The sequence below is a fragment of the Echinops telfairi genome, unplaced genomic scaffold (genome assembly GCF_000313985.2).
Source record: "Echinops telfairi isolate 266 unplaced genomic scaffold, ASM31398v2 ScPeMD7_18;HRSCAF=68, whole genome shotgun sequence".
Classification (NCBI taxonomy): Eukaryota; Metazoa; Chordata; class Mammalia; order Afrosoricida; family Tenrecidae; genus Echinops; species Echinops telfairi.
Window position 1 is genome coordinate 19248139 of NW_022103915.1, and position 17291 is coordinate 19265429.

Consider the following 17291-nt stretch of genomic DNA (forward strand, 5'->3'; position numbering starts at 1 on the left):
TATATATTTGTGTGATATGTGACTTAAAGAAAGGAAGAATTCACAATAAAGTTTCACGCATTAATAATACTAGTGCGATATGCTTATAATATTTTGCTTTAGCACGTAAGTTCCTTATAATGAATGAAGTTTGTGCCATGAGTGAAATAGAATGTCCACATTTCGAGGGCCATCCCTTCCTATAAATAGATCTTTATTTTGCTGGTGCAGTACCTGAAAGGATGTTGCATAGATTTTCAATTACATGAAAAATATATGAATTATATGAAAAATATATGAATTATATGAGTATATTTCATATATTCAATTATATGAAAAAATAATGGCTTTACATTTATATTTCAAAAAATTGAACATTAACTTTTTAAGAGATATGAAAAAATATTATGGAAAGTTGCTTGTGTTCATGTAATTTTACTATGTAGAGTTGCTTTTTGATTCAACCTCCCTTTTATTTCTGTTTATTTTGTTTGTAGGATTAATTAATTTTACTTTTTTGCCAACAGTGAAGTAGGACAAATCTGCTAAACTCATTGTTTCAGTTGGAACAATATCCTATGTTATTTTACACTCAAGCATGGGCTAGGAGATAAAATGCATTCAACAGTAAATCTGAAGTGATAATTATACTACTAATAAGGCTCATGCATTAATACTACTAGCAGTGTATGCTTATAATATTTGTAAGCAACACTCCAGAAATGCTAAGCAGGTAGCAAGACACTTTAACATTGCTGGGATTAGAAAGTCAGGAGACAAAAATCATTCCCCAAGCTATGCAGCTGTGATCTTTAAAAGGAAAAGCCATCTACATCTCATCAACAACCAGTGCCTGTGGTATTTGCTTTCTCCTGGGAAGGGATTCAAGGGTTGTGCTTCACTTGGTCACTGAGCTGTTGATTAAGTCAACAAGGAAACCTGCTTCTCAACATCCAAAGCATTCAAACACAAGCAATTCCACCCCCTTGATAAATATTCAGAATCACTTTTTCACAGAGAAAAGAAAATATAGGCAGATTTTTTTTATTTTACAAAGCAAATGATTCACTGGAAGAAGGAGGAATCGACCATATGTTTTCTTTTGATTCTTTTTGTGGTAGGCCACTTTCACCTTGTAATTGTTGTTTCCGCATTCCTGGGAAGTGCTAGATTCTGGTATTCCTAAAGGAGGCTGATGCAGACCAAATTCTCTGAAGGGCTATGTGGCCTCCCCAATGGGAAGGCTAAATTCTCAATGGGCCATGCTTTCGCTGATGACACATGGTTCTTGTTTTAAAGGAAGCACAGGGATCTTTCTCTTCCTCCTTCATTGTATTGAAACCCTGAACAGCTATAACATTTCTGCTGGAGATGGCTGCTTCCAATGTATGCATATTCATAAGCATAATCACAGGCATTCTGAGACTGCTTAGTATAAAACACAATTATTTAGGTTGACACAATTGTATACGTTTATTTAAAATGAAAGCCATGACATTTTTTAATACAGCCAGCTTTTAAAAAATCATTTTATTGGGGGCTCTTACAGTTCTTATAACATTGCATACATCAGTTGTATCAAGCATATTAGTACTTATGTTATCATAATCATTTCCAAAACCTTTTTTACTTGAGCCCTTGGTATAAGCTACTCTTTTTACCCCTCCCTTCCCCACCCTACCGCCCTCGTGAATCCTTAATCAATTATATATTGTTATTCTGATTTCATATCTTTCACTGTCCATTGTCTCCCTTCACCCACATTTATGTTATTCATCCCCTTCAGGGTGAGTGGCTATACATCCAATCTTGTAATGGGTTCCCCCTTTCTCATTCTTCCCCCTCCCTGGCCATCCCCCTACCCATATGATATCACTACTCCCACTACTGTTCCTGAGGGGGTTATCTTTCCTGAATTCCATGTGTTGAGAGCTCTTGTCTGTACCGATGTATGTTCTCTGGTCTAGCCAGATTTGTAGGTAGAACTGGGTCATGGTAGCAGGGAGAGGATGTATTAAGGAACTAGAGGAATGATGTGTGGTTCGTTAGAGCTATACTACACCTTGGTTGAATCATCCCTTCCTTAATACAGCCAGTTTCTACATTCTAAAGCCTAATGGGGTGAGGCAGGTAGTTTATGGTGCCAACCTGGACGATAAACACATGTGGGGTTAAAGGCAGAGGGATAAATGGCTCAGTGAGCCCCACCTTTCTAGTTCTCTGGTCTCTTGCTTTCTGATGGTCAGACCAGGGTGCAGCTGCCTTAACCAGTCCCTGCTTTAGCTGGCAAGGCTCACTTTCTGCAAGACATCCCTGAGGAGAACCCACATGGATCTACCCCAATGGAACCCTGGGTGCTGGAGCAGCCATGTGGAGACCCCTGCCAGCACTGAGATGTTTACACATTCACTGACTTAGCTTTCCTCCTGCAGTCCACATCATTACATCTGTTTTGTGAGGTATAGAAGGACTTTGTGGATTGATGTTGGACATATGGGTTAATGGGTTAATGTTGGACTTGTGGGCTTGGGCAGCACTGGGTTGGGATGTTTTCTTGATGTGCACTTAACCTTTATATAAAACTTTCTCTTATACATGAGTTTCTGTGCATTTGTTTCCCTAAAGTACCTAGACTAATATATGTGGAAATTAAATATTATTTTCAAATATATTAATTAATTACAATTACAGTGATAATTGCAAGAAAAGAAATGAAGAAACAGTATCAGTTTTCAGAGTATACTAGTTAACTGTAGGTTAATCAAAATCATCAAGCCAGTCAGAGGGAAGATATGATTCAGATTAACAATGAAGAATTATTCAGATTAGATTAATAAACCAAACCCACTATCATTGAGTCAATTCCAACTCAAAGCAATCCTATGTAGAATTTCTGAGAACATAGATCTTTCTAGGAGCAGACAGCCTTAACTTTATCCCATAGAGAGTCTATTGGATTTGAACTGCCAACCAAGCACTTAGCAGCCTTTTGCCTAAACCAGTGTGCTGCTAAGACTCCTTTGTGTTGATAATAAGGAGGGATCAATATCACAAACTTCTTAGTGATCTATTTCCATAATGATTACAGGCATGAAATCCGCATAGAACACCGTTCTGCACTGTCACACATGAGGCCCCCATGAGTTGGAATCAGCTTGATGGTACCAGGCTACTACCGCTTTTCACCATAGGGGTATCATTAATGGTGAGCCAGGCAAACCTGCCCTCAGCCACCATGGATCATAACCTCTAGGAGGGAAGGTAAGAATTCATATATTTTGCAATCATACTTATTTAATAATCATAGATATAATGATTATAAGAAAATATTAAGACATGCATTGATTTGCTTTTGAGTGTAACTGGCATTCATTGCTGCATTTTCTCCTGACCTTAGTGGTTTTTCTCTGACTTTCTAAGGCCTTGTCCTTGTATGCGTAGAGATGGAGAAGTAGATACAAATAATGATTTAGGTTTTCATACAGAAAGCAAAACTCAAAACTGCTCATTTTCTTGTTCAACATGTTACTAATTATATTCCTGTTCAACATGTTCTAGTGATGTTCCTTAATATAAAATTCCAAATTCTTAATGTAGTTTACAAAGCTTTTCAAAATACCCCTGTCTGTTATCCACTGGTGTACTTTGCTGTCTTATCACTCCTGGATCTTTGTACATGCCTTTTCTTTCTTGGTCTGTGCCATAACCCCATCTTTCATGCCCTCCTCTAAACACATTTCTCCTCTTCCATTTCCTGACATTCTTACACTTTAATGTCCTTTGTATCACAATCTCAATGCTACATATTTCAACAATTATTTTGACTGTTAACTCCACTGCGTATTCCTTGAACCTCATACATGAGCAATCATGCACTGTCTATAAATGAGAGAAGTGCTGTCTGCACTCCCAGTATAAACATTACATGGGCTCATCTTTTTCAAAGCTCCATCTCCACCCCTTGGCCATGGAGCTATCCAATGTAACTCAAGAATTATTTGTGAAATATAAATTCCAGAACTTGTACAATAGCATCACTACACTTATAAGCATAGTTTCCCAGTGCCAAACAGAGCAAAGGCATTAAATTAGAATTCCTTTTTAAATTATTGAATTGATGAATATGCAAATTGATCGGGGAAAGGAACTTTAGGAATCCTCTTTGCAAAATTAATTCTGATACATGCCACTCTTTGGTGGTCAGGACTTGGGTGTATTTTCACTCACAAGCACTGTGTCCCTGTGGTCATTACATTTTGGATGAGAAAGAAAAAAGTTTTAGGAAGGAAACTAAATTTTAGTACATACATGCATTATGGCATACCTTTGATAAATGATTTTGCAAATGTCAGCTGATGTAAACTTAAGATTAGTCCTGTATTGCAGGAATTATGAGGTCTCTCGGAAGAAACAAGGACCCAGTTACATGAAGTGACATAGCTTGGGACCTGAAACATATTCTCAGATTGTGAGTGTGAAGACATTTTGCTATGAAATTGCTAGAGAACTGAGCTCCTAAAGATGCAGTTAGTGTACAGCACTGGTAGCAGGGGTAAGCAGTTGTCCGGTGCCATAGTGTTGGTTTCAACTCATAGCAACCCTATGATAACAGGAAACAAATACTGCGTGATTCTTTACAGTTCTCACAATGGTTATGTTTGAGGACAGTGTTGCAGCCCCTGAGTCAATCCGTGTTGTTCCGGGACTTTTTCTTTCTTCATGGGCACTCTACCAAGTATGTCCTTTCCCAGGAAAGGGTCCCTCTTGAAGCTTATGTCTGAAGTGCATGAGACAGAGTCTTGGTACCCTCGCTACATTCTGGCGGTACTTGTCCCAGGCCAGATTTGTCCGTGATGGGCAGTCCATGGTACTTTTCATATTCTCCATCAGCGCTGTCATTCAAACGCACCAAGTTTTCTTTGGTCTCCAGTGTCAAACGTTCACAAATGGAAGAGGCAACTGAACATATTATGGTTTGGGGGAGGAACACCTTACGCCTTAAAGTAATATCGTTACTTTTCAAAACTCTAACAAGGGCTTGTGCAGCAGAGTTACCAATGCCAAGTGTCCTTTGACCTCTTGACTGCGGCTTCCATGAGCATTGTTTGTGGATCCAAGTAGGAGGAGATCCTCAACAACCCCAGTCTTCTCTTATTTATCTCGATGTTATCTACTGGTGCAGTTGTGAGGATTTTGGTCTTCTTTGCATTACGTTTTCATCCGGTCTGAAGGCTGCGTCATCTTCATCAGCAAGTGCTTCAAGTTCTCCTCAATGGCAACCAGGAAGGTTGTTTCATCCACATATCTGTCTTCCTCCAGTCCTGATGTTATCTTCTGTGTGTAGTCTAGTTTCTCTTCTTATTTACTCAGCATACAGATTGAATAGATATGGTGAGAGGGTACAACTCTGATGCACACTTTTCCTGATTCTAAAGCATACAGTGTGCCCTTGTATTTGCACGAATGCCTCTTGATCTATGTACAGGTTCTTCATGAACACAATTAAATGTTGTCGAATAATCACTCCTTTTAAAACTCTCTATTGTTTGTTATGATCCAAATAATCAAATGCCTTGGCATATCAAGAAAACACAAGTACACCTTTTTCTGGTATTCTCTTGTTTGAGTCAAGATGCACCTGACATCCACAGTGATATCACTTGTTCCGTGTCCTCTTCTGAATACAGCCTCAATTTCTAGCAGCTTTTGATCACGATTCTGCTAAAACCATTGTTGATTTATCTTCAACAAAAAATTCCTTGCATGTGACATCAATGTTATTGTTTTCTAATTTTCAAATTCTGTTGGGTCACCTCTTTGGAATGGGTTCAAACATGGATTTCTTCCAGTCTGTTAGGAATCATTGTAGGATAGTGGTCTAACTAACTGCAAGGTCAGCACTCAAAACCACCAGCAGAAGAAACAAGATTGTGTCTTTCCATAAAGAGTTACAGTCTTAGAAACCCACAGAGGCAATTCTACCCTGTTTTAGAAGGTGACCATGAATTGGAATCAACTCAATGGCAGTGAATTGGGCTGATGTCCAAGTTAGGTGAGACTAAGTTTTGCCATCTTTGCTTCTAATGAGTATTTAGCTCTAATTCTTCCAGGAACTACAGTGGCTATGTTACCTACCATAACGATCTTTCATAGTTACAGAATGGTGTTCAAACTTTCAAACAATTGAGATATTTTAGTGTGGTGTGGTGATTTGCGAGGCCAGCTTCAGAAACTAAGGGCATTCTAGGTCCAGAACATTACCACAACTTATTTTCACACACACACACACACACACACACACACACACACAGTGTATTGCACCAGTCTTACCCATCTGCACATATTAATTTTGATAAATCCTGCTCTACAGTGATCTCCTGAATAATTCCCTTCTGAAGTTTGAATTTGCCCTGGTTAATCCCATATTGCTCTTGATGAGCCTGAGTTTAAATGAGTTTTAAAATAATCAAGTATGCTGAGTCGTTACGTGGTGTTATCAGGAAAAGGAGAGAATGGGCTTGGACCCTGTCAATCAGTTCCATAGTGTCGGTCTCAAGGGAAGAAAGCCAGGAAGTCGTGATTGATGATCACATATATGGGCATAAGGAGAAAATACAAGCCCTGCTAATGGTGATCAAAGAACAAGGCATTAGTAACCAAGACACCTGTACTCTCTATGTATCTTTCATTTTGTACTAATAATAGATTTATAGGAATAGCAGAGAAATGCTCAAGGAGGTTGTATGCATCCTTCATCTTTTTTGGATGTTCATATTTTGCATAACTGTAGTATAATATGACATCAGGGTAATTGACACTGAGCATAATCTTGCATTGTGTGTGAGTGTGTGAGTGTGTGTGTGTGTTTCCATGGTGAATACCTTAAGGGAACTGCCAAAAGTAGCTCTAGGGTTTACCACATAGGTTGACTTCCAGGATCAAGCCCAATTACTTTTCTTGAATAAAATAAAATTCCAAAAGTTGAATGCTTTTAATAAAAGCTATTCTCCATGTCCCAATTATAGGGGAAATATTATCATCCTACATTTCTCTACAGAGAAATAGACAGTTAATTAACTTTCCTAGGGCCCAGAGTGGGAAGAGAACCTTGTATTCCATCTACCAGGGCAGGCCCCATTTCTCAATACATTCTGAATTCTCCCAAGTTTTCTTGAATATAATTACTAAAAATGTTTCTAAACCCTTGAAAATAAAAAAAAAAGATAAAACTAAATACTGCTATTTTGTATGGAAATAATAAGAGCGTAACTTCAAAAATCACTACCACCCAGGAAACCCAAGATGAGACACTGCCATTTGTTTGACTTTTAAGCTAATGCTATCTCATTAGTGCCATTTTGCTTTTAGAATAAATAAATAATAAACTTCTCACACACTTTGGAAATAACCAAAACTAAAACCAAACTTACTGCTACTGAGTTAATTCCTACTCCCAGCGGCCCTTTCAGACGGGGTAGAAATTCCCCTGTGGGTTTCTGAGATTTATTCTATGGGAGTACAAAGCCTCATCTTTCTCCTGCAGATCATCCGGTGATGTGCAATGATTGCAATTAGCAACTCAGTGCATAAAAGCATATGTCATAGATATGTAATCGTTTGCCAATTTGAGGATCAAGAGTGTAGGGGTGGAGTCTAGCTTGTCAATCAGATCATAACCAATGAGGCCTCTGTGTGGATTTGGTCTTCTCCTGATAATTCTGGGAAATCTGCTACTTCCTCCTTGGAGATGGGAGACACTGTTTCTCTCTGCTCTCTCCCTGGGAGATAGCAGCTGACAAGCCACATGGACCTACCCTGATGCAACCAGACCTCTGAAGCTGGAGAAGCCACATAGAGACCCCTGCCAGCGCTGAGATGCGTACAACTCCACTGGATCCAAAGACTTTCTACCCACTGGGTTTTGCTCACCCTGCATTCAGCATCATTGCATGTGTTTCGTGAGTCTGAAGAGGACTTTATAGATTGATGTTAGACATATAGGATAATATCAGACATATGGACTTGATCTGGACTGGGCTGGGATGTTTTCTCAATGTTCAATTGCTCTTGTATATAAATCTCTTTCTTATACACGTATGTGTGTCCCTATGTGTATCCATTTGTTTCTCTAGTCTACTCAGACTAACACAGCATAGTTGGTTTATATTATTTCATTTGGGGATACAAATGCCCTAAGGCCTAATGACTTTACCAGTTTTCTAAACAAACAAACAAACAAACAGAAAGAAAGAAAAGAAATTCATTCCACATAAAAAAGTCAGTGTAGCCATTTGACTCTATAAGTCACATTAGATGTTAGAATTATATTTCATCTCTGTCTTGACACTAGCTAACAACCGTCTAACAAATACTCCACAGAGGGTGTCTTCTGCAGGCATTGTGGCACATTACCAGTTCCTGGTGACTGTGGAGGAGGGGATTCCCAGGCAAAGGAGAACCGTGCTCCTCAGGGTTTTCGATGGTTGGCTCTTCAGAAGAAGATCTCGGTCCTTTTCTCAGAAATACATTTAGGTGAATTAGGATCACCTACCTTTCCATTTGCAGCAGCATGTGTTCACTGTTTTCACTACCCAAGGACTGAGTAGAAATATTCTATATTAATAAAACTTATTTTTTTTATTGCCAAAGCCTATTAATCATATGGAACTGAGATGCTGACTTTTCTAGAAAAAATGGTCACATAATGGCATACTCTGATATTTTTGACCTGAAGCCCAGAGGAGGGTAAAGTAATGCAGTATGCATTAGTGTTACTTGTGACTGAGGAATAAACTGGCTTAAATCAAAAGAGCTAGTGACCTACAAAATTAAGACTGAGTTTCTATTCCCATAAATAGTTGCAGTCTCAGAAACTCACTGGGCAGTTCTACCCTGTCCTATAGAGTCGCTGTGAGTCAGCAGGGACTCAATCACAGTGTGTTTGGTTTGGTTCGGTTCTTACTAGATGTTGAAAGTTTGCAATGCCTGATCTGAATTTGTAGAGGGCATTAAGTGTTACCACATTCTTGTTTAGTTCTCATCTAATGTGAGCAAAATATTAAAATAAATTAAGCATTAACTTATTACAGATCTTCATCTTACAATCTTCGGACATCATGTTAGAAGAGACCAGTCCCTGGAGAAGGATGTCATGGTTGATAAAATGGAAGGGCAGCGTAAAAGAGAAAGACCCTCAATGAGATAGATTGACCCAGTGGCTGCACCAATGGGCTCAGACATAGGAGGAATTGTTAGGGTAGCCCTGGACTGTGCAGTGTCTCATTCTGTTGTGCATGGGGTCTCCATGGGTCAGAGCCAACTCTATGGTGCCTATCAAGAATCCTCTTGGTCCATTAGACATGTTTTCAGTTAGCAATAAGAGAATAATGGATTCTTTACGTGTTAGAGACTCGAAGGCTCAAGTCTGATGAATTGTTCATTACACAACCCCAGAGTTGATAAGCTAGTGTAAACTAGAAAGAGAAACACATTCCCCAAACAGTATTGCAGCAAAACCTAACTATATAAGTGGCAGTGGGCATGTTCTTTGTCTACTTTTACTGAACCCGATAACAAAGATATTAAAGGTCCTGAAACATTGAGATTTAGACACTCCTGCAGCTCAAGACCTTTCAGTGACTTCGTTTGCAAAATATGGTAACTGGATTTTTAGTACTTATTTTCCTTCCCTTCTGCCATTCTCACCGAGGAATTCAGACATTTCAAAGCTAACTATATGTATTTTTATATCCATACTGTCCATCTAAGACAACCTTTTAAATATAATAAATTAATAAAGGGTAAATGAATGACATAGATCCACTTAAGCTCCTAAATTATGCTTCTTTTCAAAATAAAGAGCACAAATAAAATTAAAGTTTATAATACAAATGTTTGTTTTATGTCCAGTTGAGATGAGATCTGCTCCAAGATACTTGAAGTCCATTTCTATCCACCCGCCATCTGACAAACTCTGACAGATTCTTCTCATCTCTTTCAGCATTTTTCCCTATTGGCACACACTCTGGAATCAACTCTTTGGAAAGAATTTCTATGAAATGTTTGGCATGTTTTTTGAATGGTGTCTATTGAATGGGGCAATTGCATGAGTAGCATACACTGCACCTGTTCTGAATCAGCTTAAAAATACCACTGTGAATGGCCTGTGATATAAAAGGCAACTACTGAGTAGGAATGTACATTGATAAGAGCTATTAATATTTACAGTCAGGGAAACCTGAATCAAGCAGGTGTTGATACACCAAATGGAATTAATTAATATATGCCTAGCAATACATCAGCCAAAGGTGTATCCTTCAGTTTAAAAATTAAAAAAAAGAATTTCTGTAAGAAATTAAGGCCAATTAAGGCTCTGAAGTTGAATTTTTCATTTAATATTATCAGACGGTGCTGTGGAGTTGCTGGGGAGAATGTCTATGAATAAGTGGTACTAGTTAACTTTTGTTTCCATTAAGGAGAGGTGAACTGGTGTCATTCTGCAGAAAATGAATGTACTATTGGGATTCTGCCTCATAGTTATGCCACATGGTATCCTCTATATTGTCTAAATTTAAAATGTGATGAAGTCGCATTTTATAAAAGCTTGAACAATAATTTCATTCTATAGAGGTACATATCTCTTGCAGATCTGTCAGTAAACATTCAAAAGGAACATTATTAGTTGAGGACAACTTTAACGCATTCTTATTGATCCTATTCGCTGAAAATTCTTCAGTTTGCTCTTCTCTCTCTCTCCTAACTTTGATTCCAGTTCAATCTCCTGCTGAGAACTTGTATTTCTAACTGGATACGTTCAATCGGATTGTTGTTAGGTTCCATGGAGTCAGTTCTCACCCACAGCAACCATGCACACAACAGAACTGAACAGTTCACTGGCCTACACCAGCCTCACAATCATCCCTATGCCTCAACCTATGGTTATAGACACTGCGGCAATCTATCCCACTGAGGGCCTTCCTCTCTTTCACTGCCCCTCCGCTTCCCCAAACCTGATATGAATCTCCAGGGTGTGGTCCCTCCTGACGATATGCCTAAAGTATGTAATACGAAGTCTTCCCATCCTTGCCACAAAGGAACACTCTGGCCATACTCCTTCCAAGACGGATCAGTTTGTCCTTTTAGCACTCTATGGCACTTTCAATATTCTCCTCTAGCACCACAATTCAAATGTATTGTTCCTTCTTTAGCCTTCTTTATTCAATATCCAATCTTTATATTCATAAGAGGCAATGGAAAACACCATGACTTGAGTCAGGTGCACCTTACTCCTCAAAGAAGCAACCTTGCCTTTCAGTACTCCAAAGAGGTCTTGCGCAGCAGATTTACCTAATGCAGTTCATCATGAACTCTTGACTGCTGTTTCCATGAGCACTGATTGTGGATCTAAGCAAGATAGTATCCTTGGCAACATCAACCTTTTATCCATTTACCATGATGTTACTTATTGGTCCGGTTGTGAGGATGTTGGTCTTCCTTACACTGACTCATAAGCCATAGTAAAGGCTGCACTCTTTGATCTTCAACACCAAGTGTTTCAAGCCCGCCTCACTTTCAGCAAGCAAGTTTATATATCCCTGATTATTAATAAATCTTCCTCTAGTCCTGAGGTCACATTTTTCTTCATATAATCCAAATTTGCTTAATATTTGCTCAGCATACACATTGAACAAGTATGGTGAGAATTTTTACCTTGATGCACACCTTTCCTGTTTTTAAACCATGCGGTATTTTGTTGTTGTTGTTCCATTCAGACAACTACCTCTTGATCCATATACAAGTTACACGTAAACACAATGAAGCATTGTGGAATTCCCATTCTTGGACCATAATTCCCATTATGGTCCACACATTCAAATGCCTTTGAATAGGCAATAAAACAGAAGTAAGCATTTTTCTGGAACTCTCTACTGGAGTTAAGATCCATCTGGCATTAGCAATGATATCCCTAGTTCCATGCCCTCTTCTGAATCAGGCCTGAACCTCTGGCAGATCCCTGTCCATGCACTGCTGCAACTGCAGTTGGATGATATTAAGAAAAATATCACTTGCATGTGATAACAGTGATAGTGTTCTAAAGTTTGAGCATATTGGAGCGGTGGGACTTAATCCTACATGACTAGCATTTTATAAAAGAAGAGGTTAGAGTCACACAGGGTTCAGATGAAATGTGAAGATACATTGATAAGCAGCCAAGGATTACCAGCAGAGCAGGTAGGAGAGGCATGCAGCAACTTCTCTCTTAAAGCTCTCAGGAGGAATTGGCACAAATGACACCCCTATTTGAACTTTTATCCTCAGGAGCTGTGAGATCACACTTTTCTCTTCTCTAATCCTACCCACTTTGGGGTATTTTGTAACTGTGGTCCTTGGAAACTAAGACTGTCATATTCCAAATCCTGTTTTTCAACAATAAAAGTGATATCTTTTTGACAACTTCCCAATTGCATACCACAAAAGAAAACAAAAAAATTCTAGTAATTTATTTATACTTTTTGTGGCTTGAATAATTCAAAGGAGAAAAGTTAAATAAGTAATAAGATAGCATCCATGCTAGTCTTACTACCTCTGAAAGAGCCCAGTAACTTAAAGCAAGATTGCTCAATAAGAAAGTGACTAAATTGAAAGTGAAATCTATGATAACCACAAACATTTTAAACAAGGAGTTTTCTACACACAGATTTTCTATTGTTAATGGAGGCCATGAAACAGTATATATTTAAAAATATATATAAAAAATATATATATATTTTTTAACTGCTCTGACCCAGTGATTATGAATGGGAGGGCCTGGCATTTTTCCTGTTGCTGTTTTCGATGACTGAACACATCGAGTGTGTGTACTTACCATGCATTGCTCCATTTAGATGTAGTACAGTTTGTGGTATTTCATTTTCCCAACTTACATCAATTGCACTGTCGCTGATGGTGCTTTGCCTGACAACATGAAATGACCGCACGCTTCACTTGTTACTTTCAGTGTGTAGCTTGAAGGTACAGACAGTGGCACCAAACAGAAACCACGGTATATTCAACTCGGGTTTAGTTAGTTAAAGAACACCCCCTAAGAATAGTTTGGATTTGTTCCGTTTTTCTTTTCTTCTATAAACTAAGTATTTATTTTAGAAAAAGTCCTTAAGCAATAAACTGGTTACAAAACAGAGTATATTGGAGAGATGACTGCAGGAAATCAAAATGATAAACCTGACTGGAACAGTTAGAACCATGTCAGTTGATCCCGCTCATACACTTTGGGCTGGTTTTCAACATTTTGTGTGTGTGAGTGTGTGTGTGTGTGTGTGTGTGTGTGTGTGGTGTATGTTCTTTTTCTCCATATTAGGGTTTAGCTCTGTTGTATTTTATCATTGGGGGTAGCCCTCTTGAGTTTTTGCTCTGTTTTTTCCATTTTTCAGTATCTGAAACCCAAGATTGACAAACCTTTAGAGACAGCAGGTAGACTCAGGGTTCCTGAGCAGGATGCAGTATGGGAGGGTGGGGGTAAAGAGAAGATGGTATCAAGGGGTGCAAAAAGGAAGAGAATATTTTAAAACTGATTGGGGTAGTAAATGTACAACACTGCTTGATATGTTTGACTATGAAATAATGTGATATCTGTAGTACCTCCCAATTAAAAGGCTTTGGGGAAAAATATGAGCAAAAAATATAAAAATAAACTGTAATATATATGTATATATATATATTGATAAGTAAATAGTCTTATAGTTATTGGTTTCCTGTCAAATGAGATATAACTATGTATAAAGTTTTCATTTCATGCAAGAAGTAACAAAACAAAATAGAAGAAGTACACAAGAGTAACTGTGCCGAAAAGGCATGGTAAATAGTTAAGTATATCCAGATGTGCCATATGGTCAAAAGCTACGGTACTGAAGACAGAAGTCCAAACTGCATTGGAGGCATTAGCAAAAAGCAAGGGTCAAGGATTGATGGATAATCAACTGAGAGACTTTAAAATATGGACATAATGCTGAAAACACTCATGTACAACAAGAAATCTAGAAGATAGTTATCTGGTCAAACAATTGAAGGTGATACATTTTATGCCCATTCTGAAGAAAGGCGACTCAATGGAATAAGAAAATCACTGAACAATATTAAATAGAAGTAAAAATTTTCTGAAGATAATTAAAATGGTTGCAGCATGATATCCTCAGGAAACTGTCAGAAATTCCTGCTGTCTTCAAAATAAATCATGGAACAAAAGAGAATTATTGATGTCAAATGAGTCTTGGCTGAAAACAGAGAATAGCGGTGGCAGTTACATAACCTTGTGTCAGTTTGAGGATTGAAGGGGCGTCTGTCAATCAAGTCACACCCAATGAGGCCTCTGTGTGGGCCTGGCATTCTCCTGATGATTCTGGGAACTCCTGTAATCCTCCCTGGAGGCAGGAGACTTTCTTGGCTACTCCCTATGAGACATCCCTGTGGAGAAGACACATGGAGAGAGCCTGAGAAGGGCAGATCTTTGGAGCAGGAGAAGCCACGTGGAGCTCCCTGCCAGTGCTGAGATTCTTACATCACCACTGGATCCACAAGACTTCCCACTCACTGGCCTGTGATCTTTCTGCATTCGGCGTCATTGCAGGTGGTTTGTGAGTCTGTAGAGGGCTTTACTGATTGGTATCTGGCATATGGTCTAATATCAGACTTAGGGACTTGGTCGGGACTAGGCTGGGTTGTTTTCTCAATATTCAACTCCTCTTGTATATAAAGCTCTTTCTTATGTACATGAGTCTCCCTGGATTTATTTCTCTAGTCTACCTGGACTAACACAATAGTAGAAATATATTTACCGGTGTTATTGACTACCAAAAGGCATTTGGCTGTGTGGATCAGAATGAACTATGGGTAGCATTGCAAAGAATCAGAATTTCAGAACACTTTTTTGCACTCATGTATAGCAACACTTTGTAGTTATAAATAGATCAAGAAGATCATTCAAATAGACCAAGGGGATATTGTGTGGTATAATCAGGAAAGGTATATGTCTGGATATTGCTCTTCAACCATAATCATTCCATCTACATGCAATTATTCAATGAAACATGACTATCTGAAGAAGAACATGGCAGCAGGATTGGAGGAAGATTCACTAATAACCTGCAATACTTTGCTTGCTGAAGTGAAGATTGAAGTATCTATTGATGAAAATCAAAGACTACAGCCCCCAGGATAGATTACACCCCAACATAAAGTAAACCCAAATCCTCAAAATTGGACTCATGAGCAGTATCATGATACATAGAAAATACCGACGATGTCAAAGAATTCATTTTCTTTGGATCTGTAATCAATACCCATGGAAACAGCAGTCAAGAAATCAAGCAACATATTGCCTTGGGAAAATCTGTTTCAAAAGACCTTTTTAAAGTGTTAAAAACCAGAGACGAGGAAAAGGTGCAGCGGACCTAAGCCGTTCGTTGTGATTTTCTTATTCCAGGAGAGAATGGAACAGTTTATGTCTCAGCGGATAAGCATCCTGAATTCTCCTCTGAAGCAGAAATGGCCTCATATACTTTGGACATACTGTCAGGAGGAGCCACACCTCAGAGAAAACACCATACTGGGCCGCATCGACGGTGAGGGGAAGTGGAAGACTCCCAGTGAGCTGGATTGACACAGCAGCTGCAACAATAGGCCCAAACCCAGCAACAGTAGCGACCATGGGAGAGGACCGGTCTTCTGTGGCACCTCACAACTGCAACCACCAAGTCTCCATAGTTTTCTTAGATAAAATCTCTGTATGTTATGAACCTTAGCTGTGCTGGAGTGTACAAAGGCTGATCATTGATAAAAATACCATGCTTGAAATGGCTTCTGCATTTCGTGTACCACAGATAGTGACACAATACAACTGGTCATTCAATGTAAAAAACAAAACAAAAGATCCTCACCACTAGATCAATGGGTACCATCCCTATAAATGGAGGAAACACTGAAATTGTAAAGAATTTCATCCTGCTTGGACTTACAATCAATACTCCTGGAGGCAGCCGCCCATGCCCTGGTATGTCAATCACCTCACAGACATGTGAAAGTTGCACATGGAATAAGGAAGAATCAAGTATTTGAATTATGGTGCTGGGGAAGAACATTGAAAAGTCCATGTACTGTCAGAAAAACAAGCAAGTCTGTCCTGGAAGAAGTCCCACAAGATGCCATTTTATCTCATTTCATTGATATATTATCAGGAGAGATGGGTCCCTGGAGGAGCAGTGAAAAAGAGGAAGATGCTCGACAAGATGGACTGATGTAGCAATGGTGGGCTCAACTGAAAATCCGAGGATCCCGCCGGACCAGGCAGTGTTTCATCCTGTTGTGAGTAGCCTTTCAGGAACACACTCATCAATTCATTACTATTTCATTTATTTACTCATCTATTTGATCATTGAACAATTTGGAGATATTTATTTGTGCTTGCCTTGTACGGACTCTCTATTACACTGACAAAATACACAACTTGTCATCTCAAAGATTTTGATGGAATATTTAATCCCCTTTCTATTTCATGACAAAAAAATTGTCATTTCCATGTAAATTTTATTTTTGCTTTTCTGAATCACTGTGGGTCAAAGATAAATCATTTGAAAAATACCTGGATTACAGTAATTTTAGGTTTTCTGATCTGTTGGGTAACAAAATAGAGAAGATAATTAGCTACCTGCATCCTGTATATTGTGAGAACAAATTTGCAAAAGAAAATAAACCAAGATGTTTGAGGAAGCAAATACAGTTCTAGTTACCACCTGTGTTAGTCTGGGTAGATTAGAGAAAAATCCACAGAAACTCATATATGTATAAAAGAGATTTTTATGTAAAGGGTGCATTAAACATCCCAACCCAGACCAGTCCAAGCCTATAAGCCCAACATTAGCCCATATGTCCGAAATCAATCTACAAAGTCCACCTCAAACTCACAAAATACACACAATGACACTGACTGCAGGAGGAAAGCCGAATCAGTGAATGTGTAAGCATCTCAGTGCTGGCAGGTCTCCACATGGCTGCTCCAGCACCCAGGGCTACGTCGGGGTAAATCCATGCGGCTTCTCTTCGGGGATGTCTTGCAAGAAGTGAGACTTGCCAGCTGAAGCAAGGAACTGGCTAAGGCAGCTGCACCCTGGTCCGACCATCAGAAAGCAAGAGCCCCGAGAACTAGAAAGGTGAGGCTCACTGAGCCATTTATCCCTCTGCCCTCCAATTAACCCCACATGTGTTTATCAGCCAGGTTGGCACAATAAACTTTTTCAATCCACCTCTTGCCAAGTTGGCAC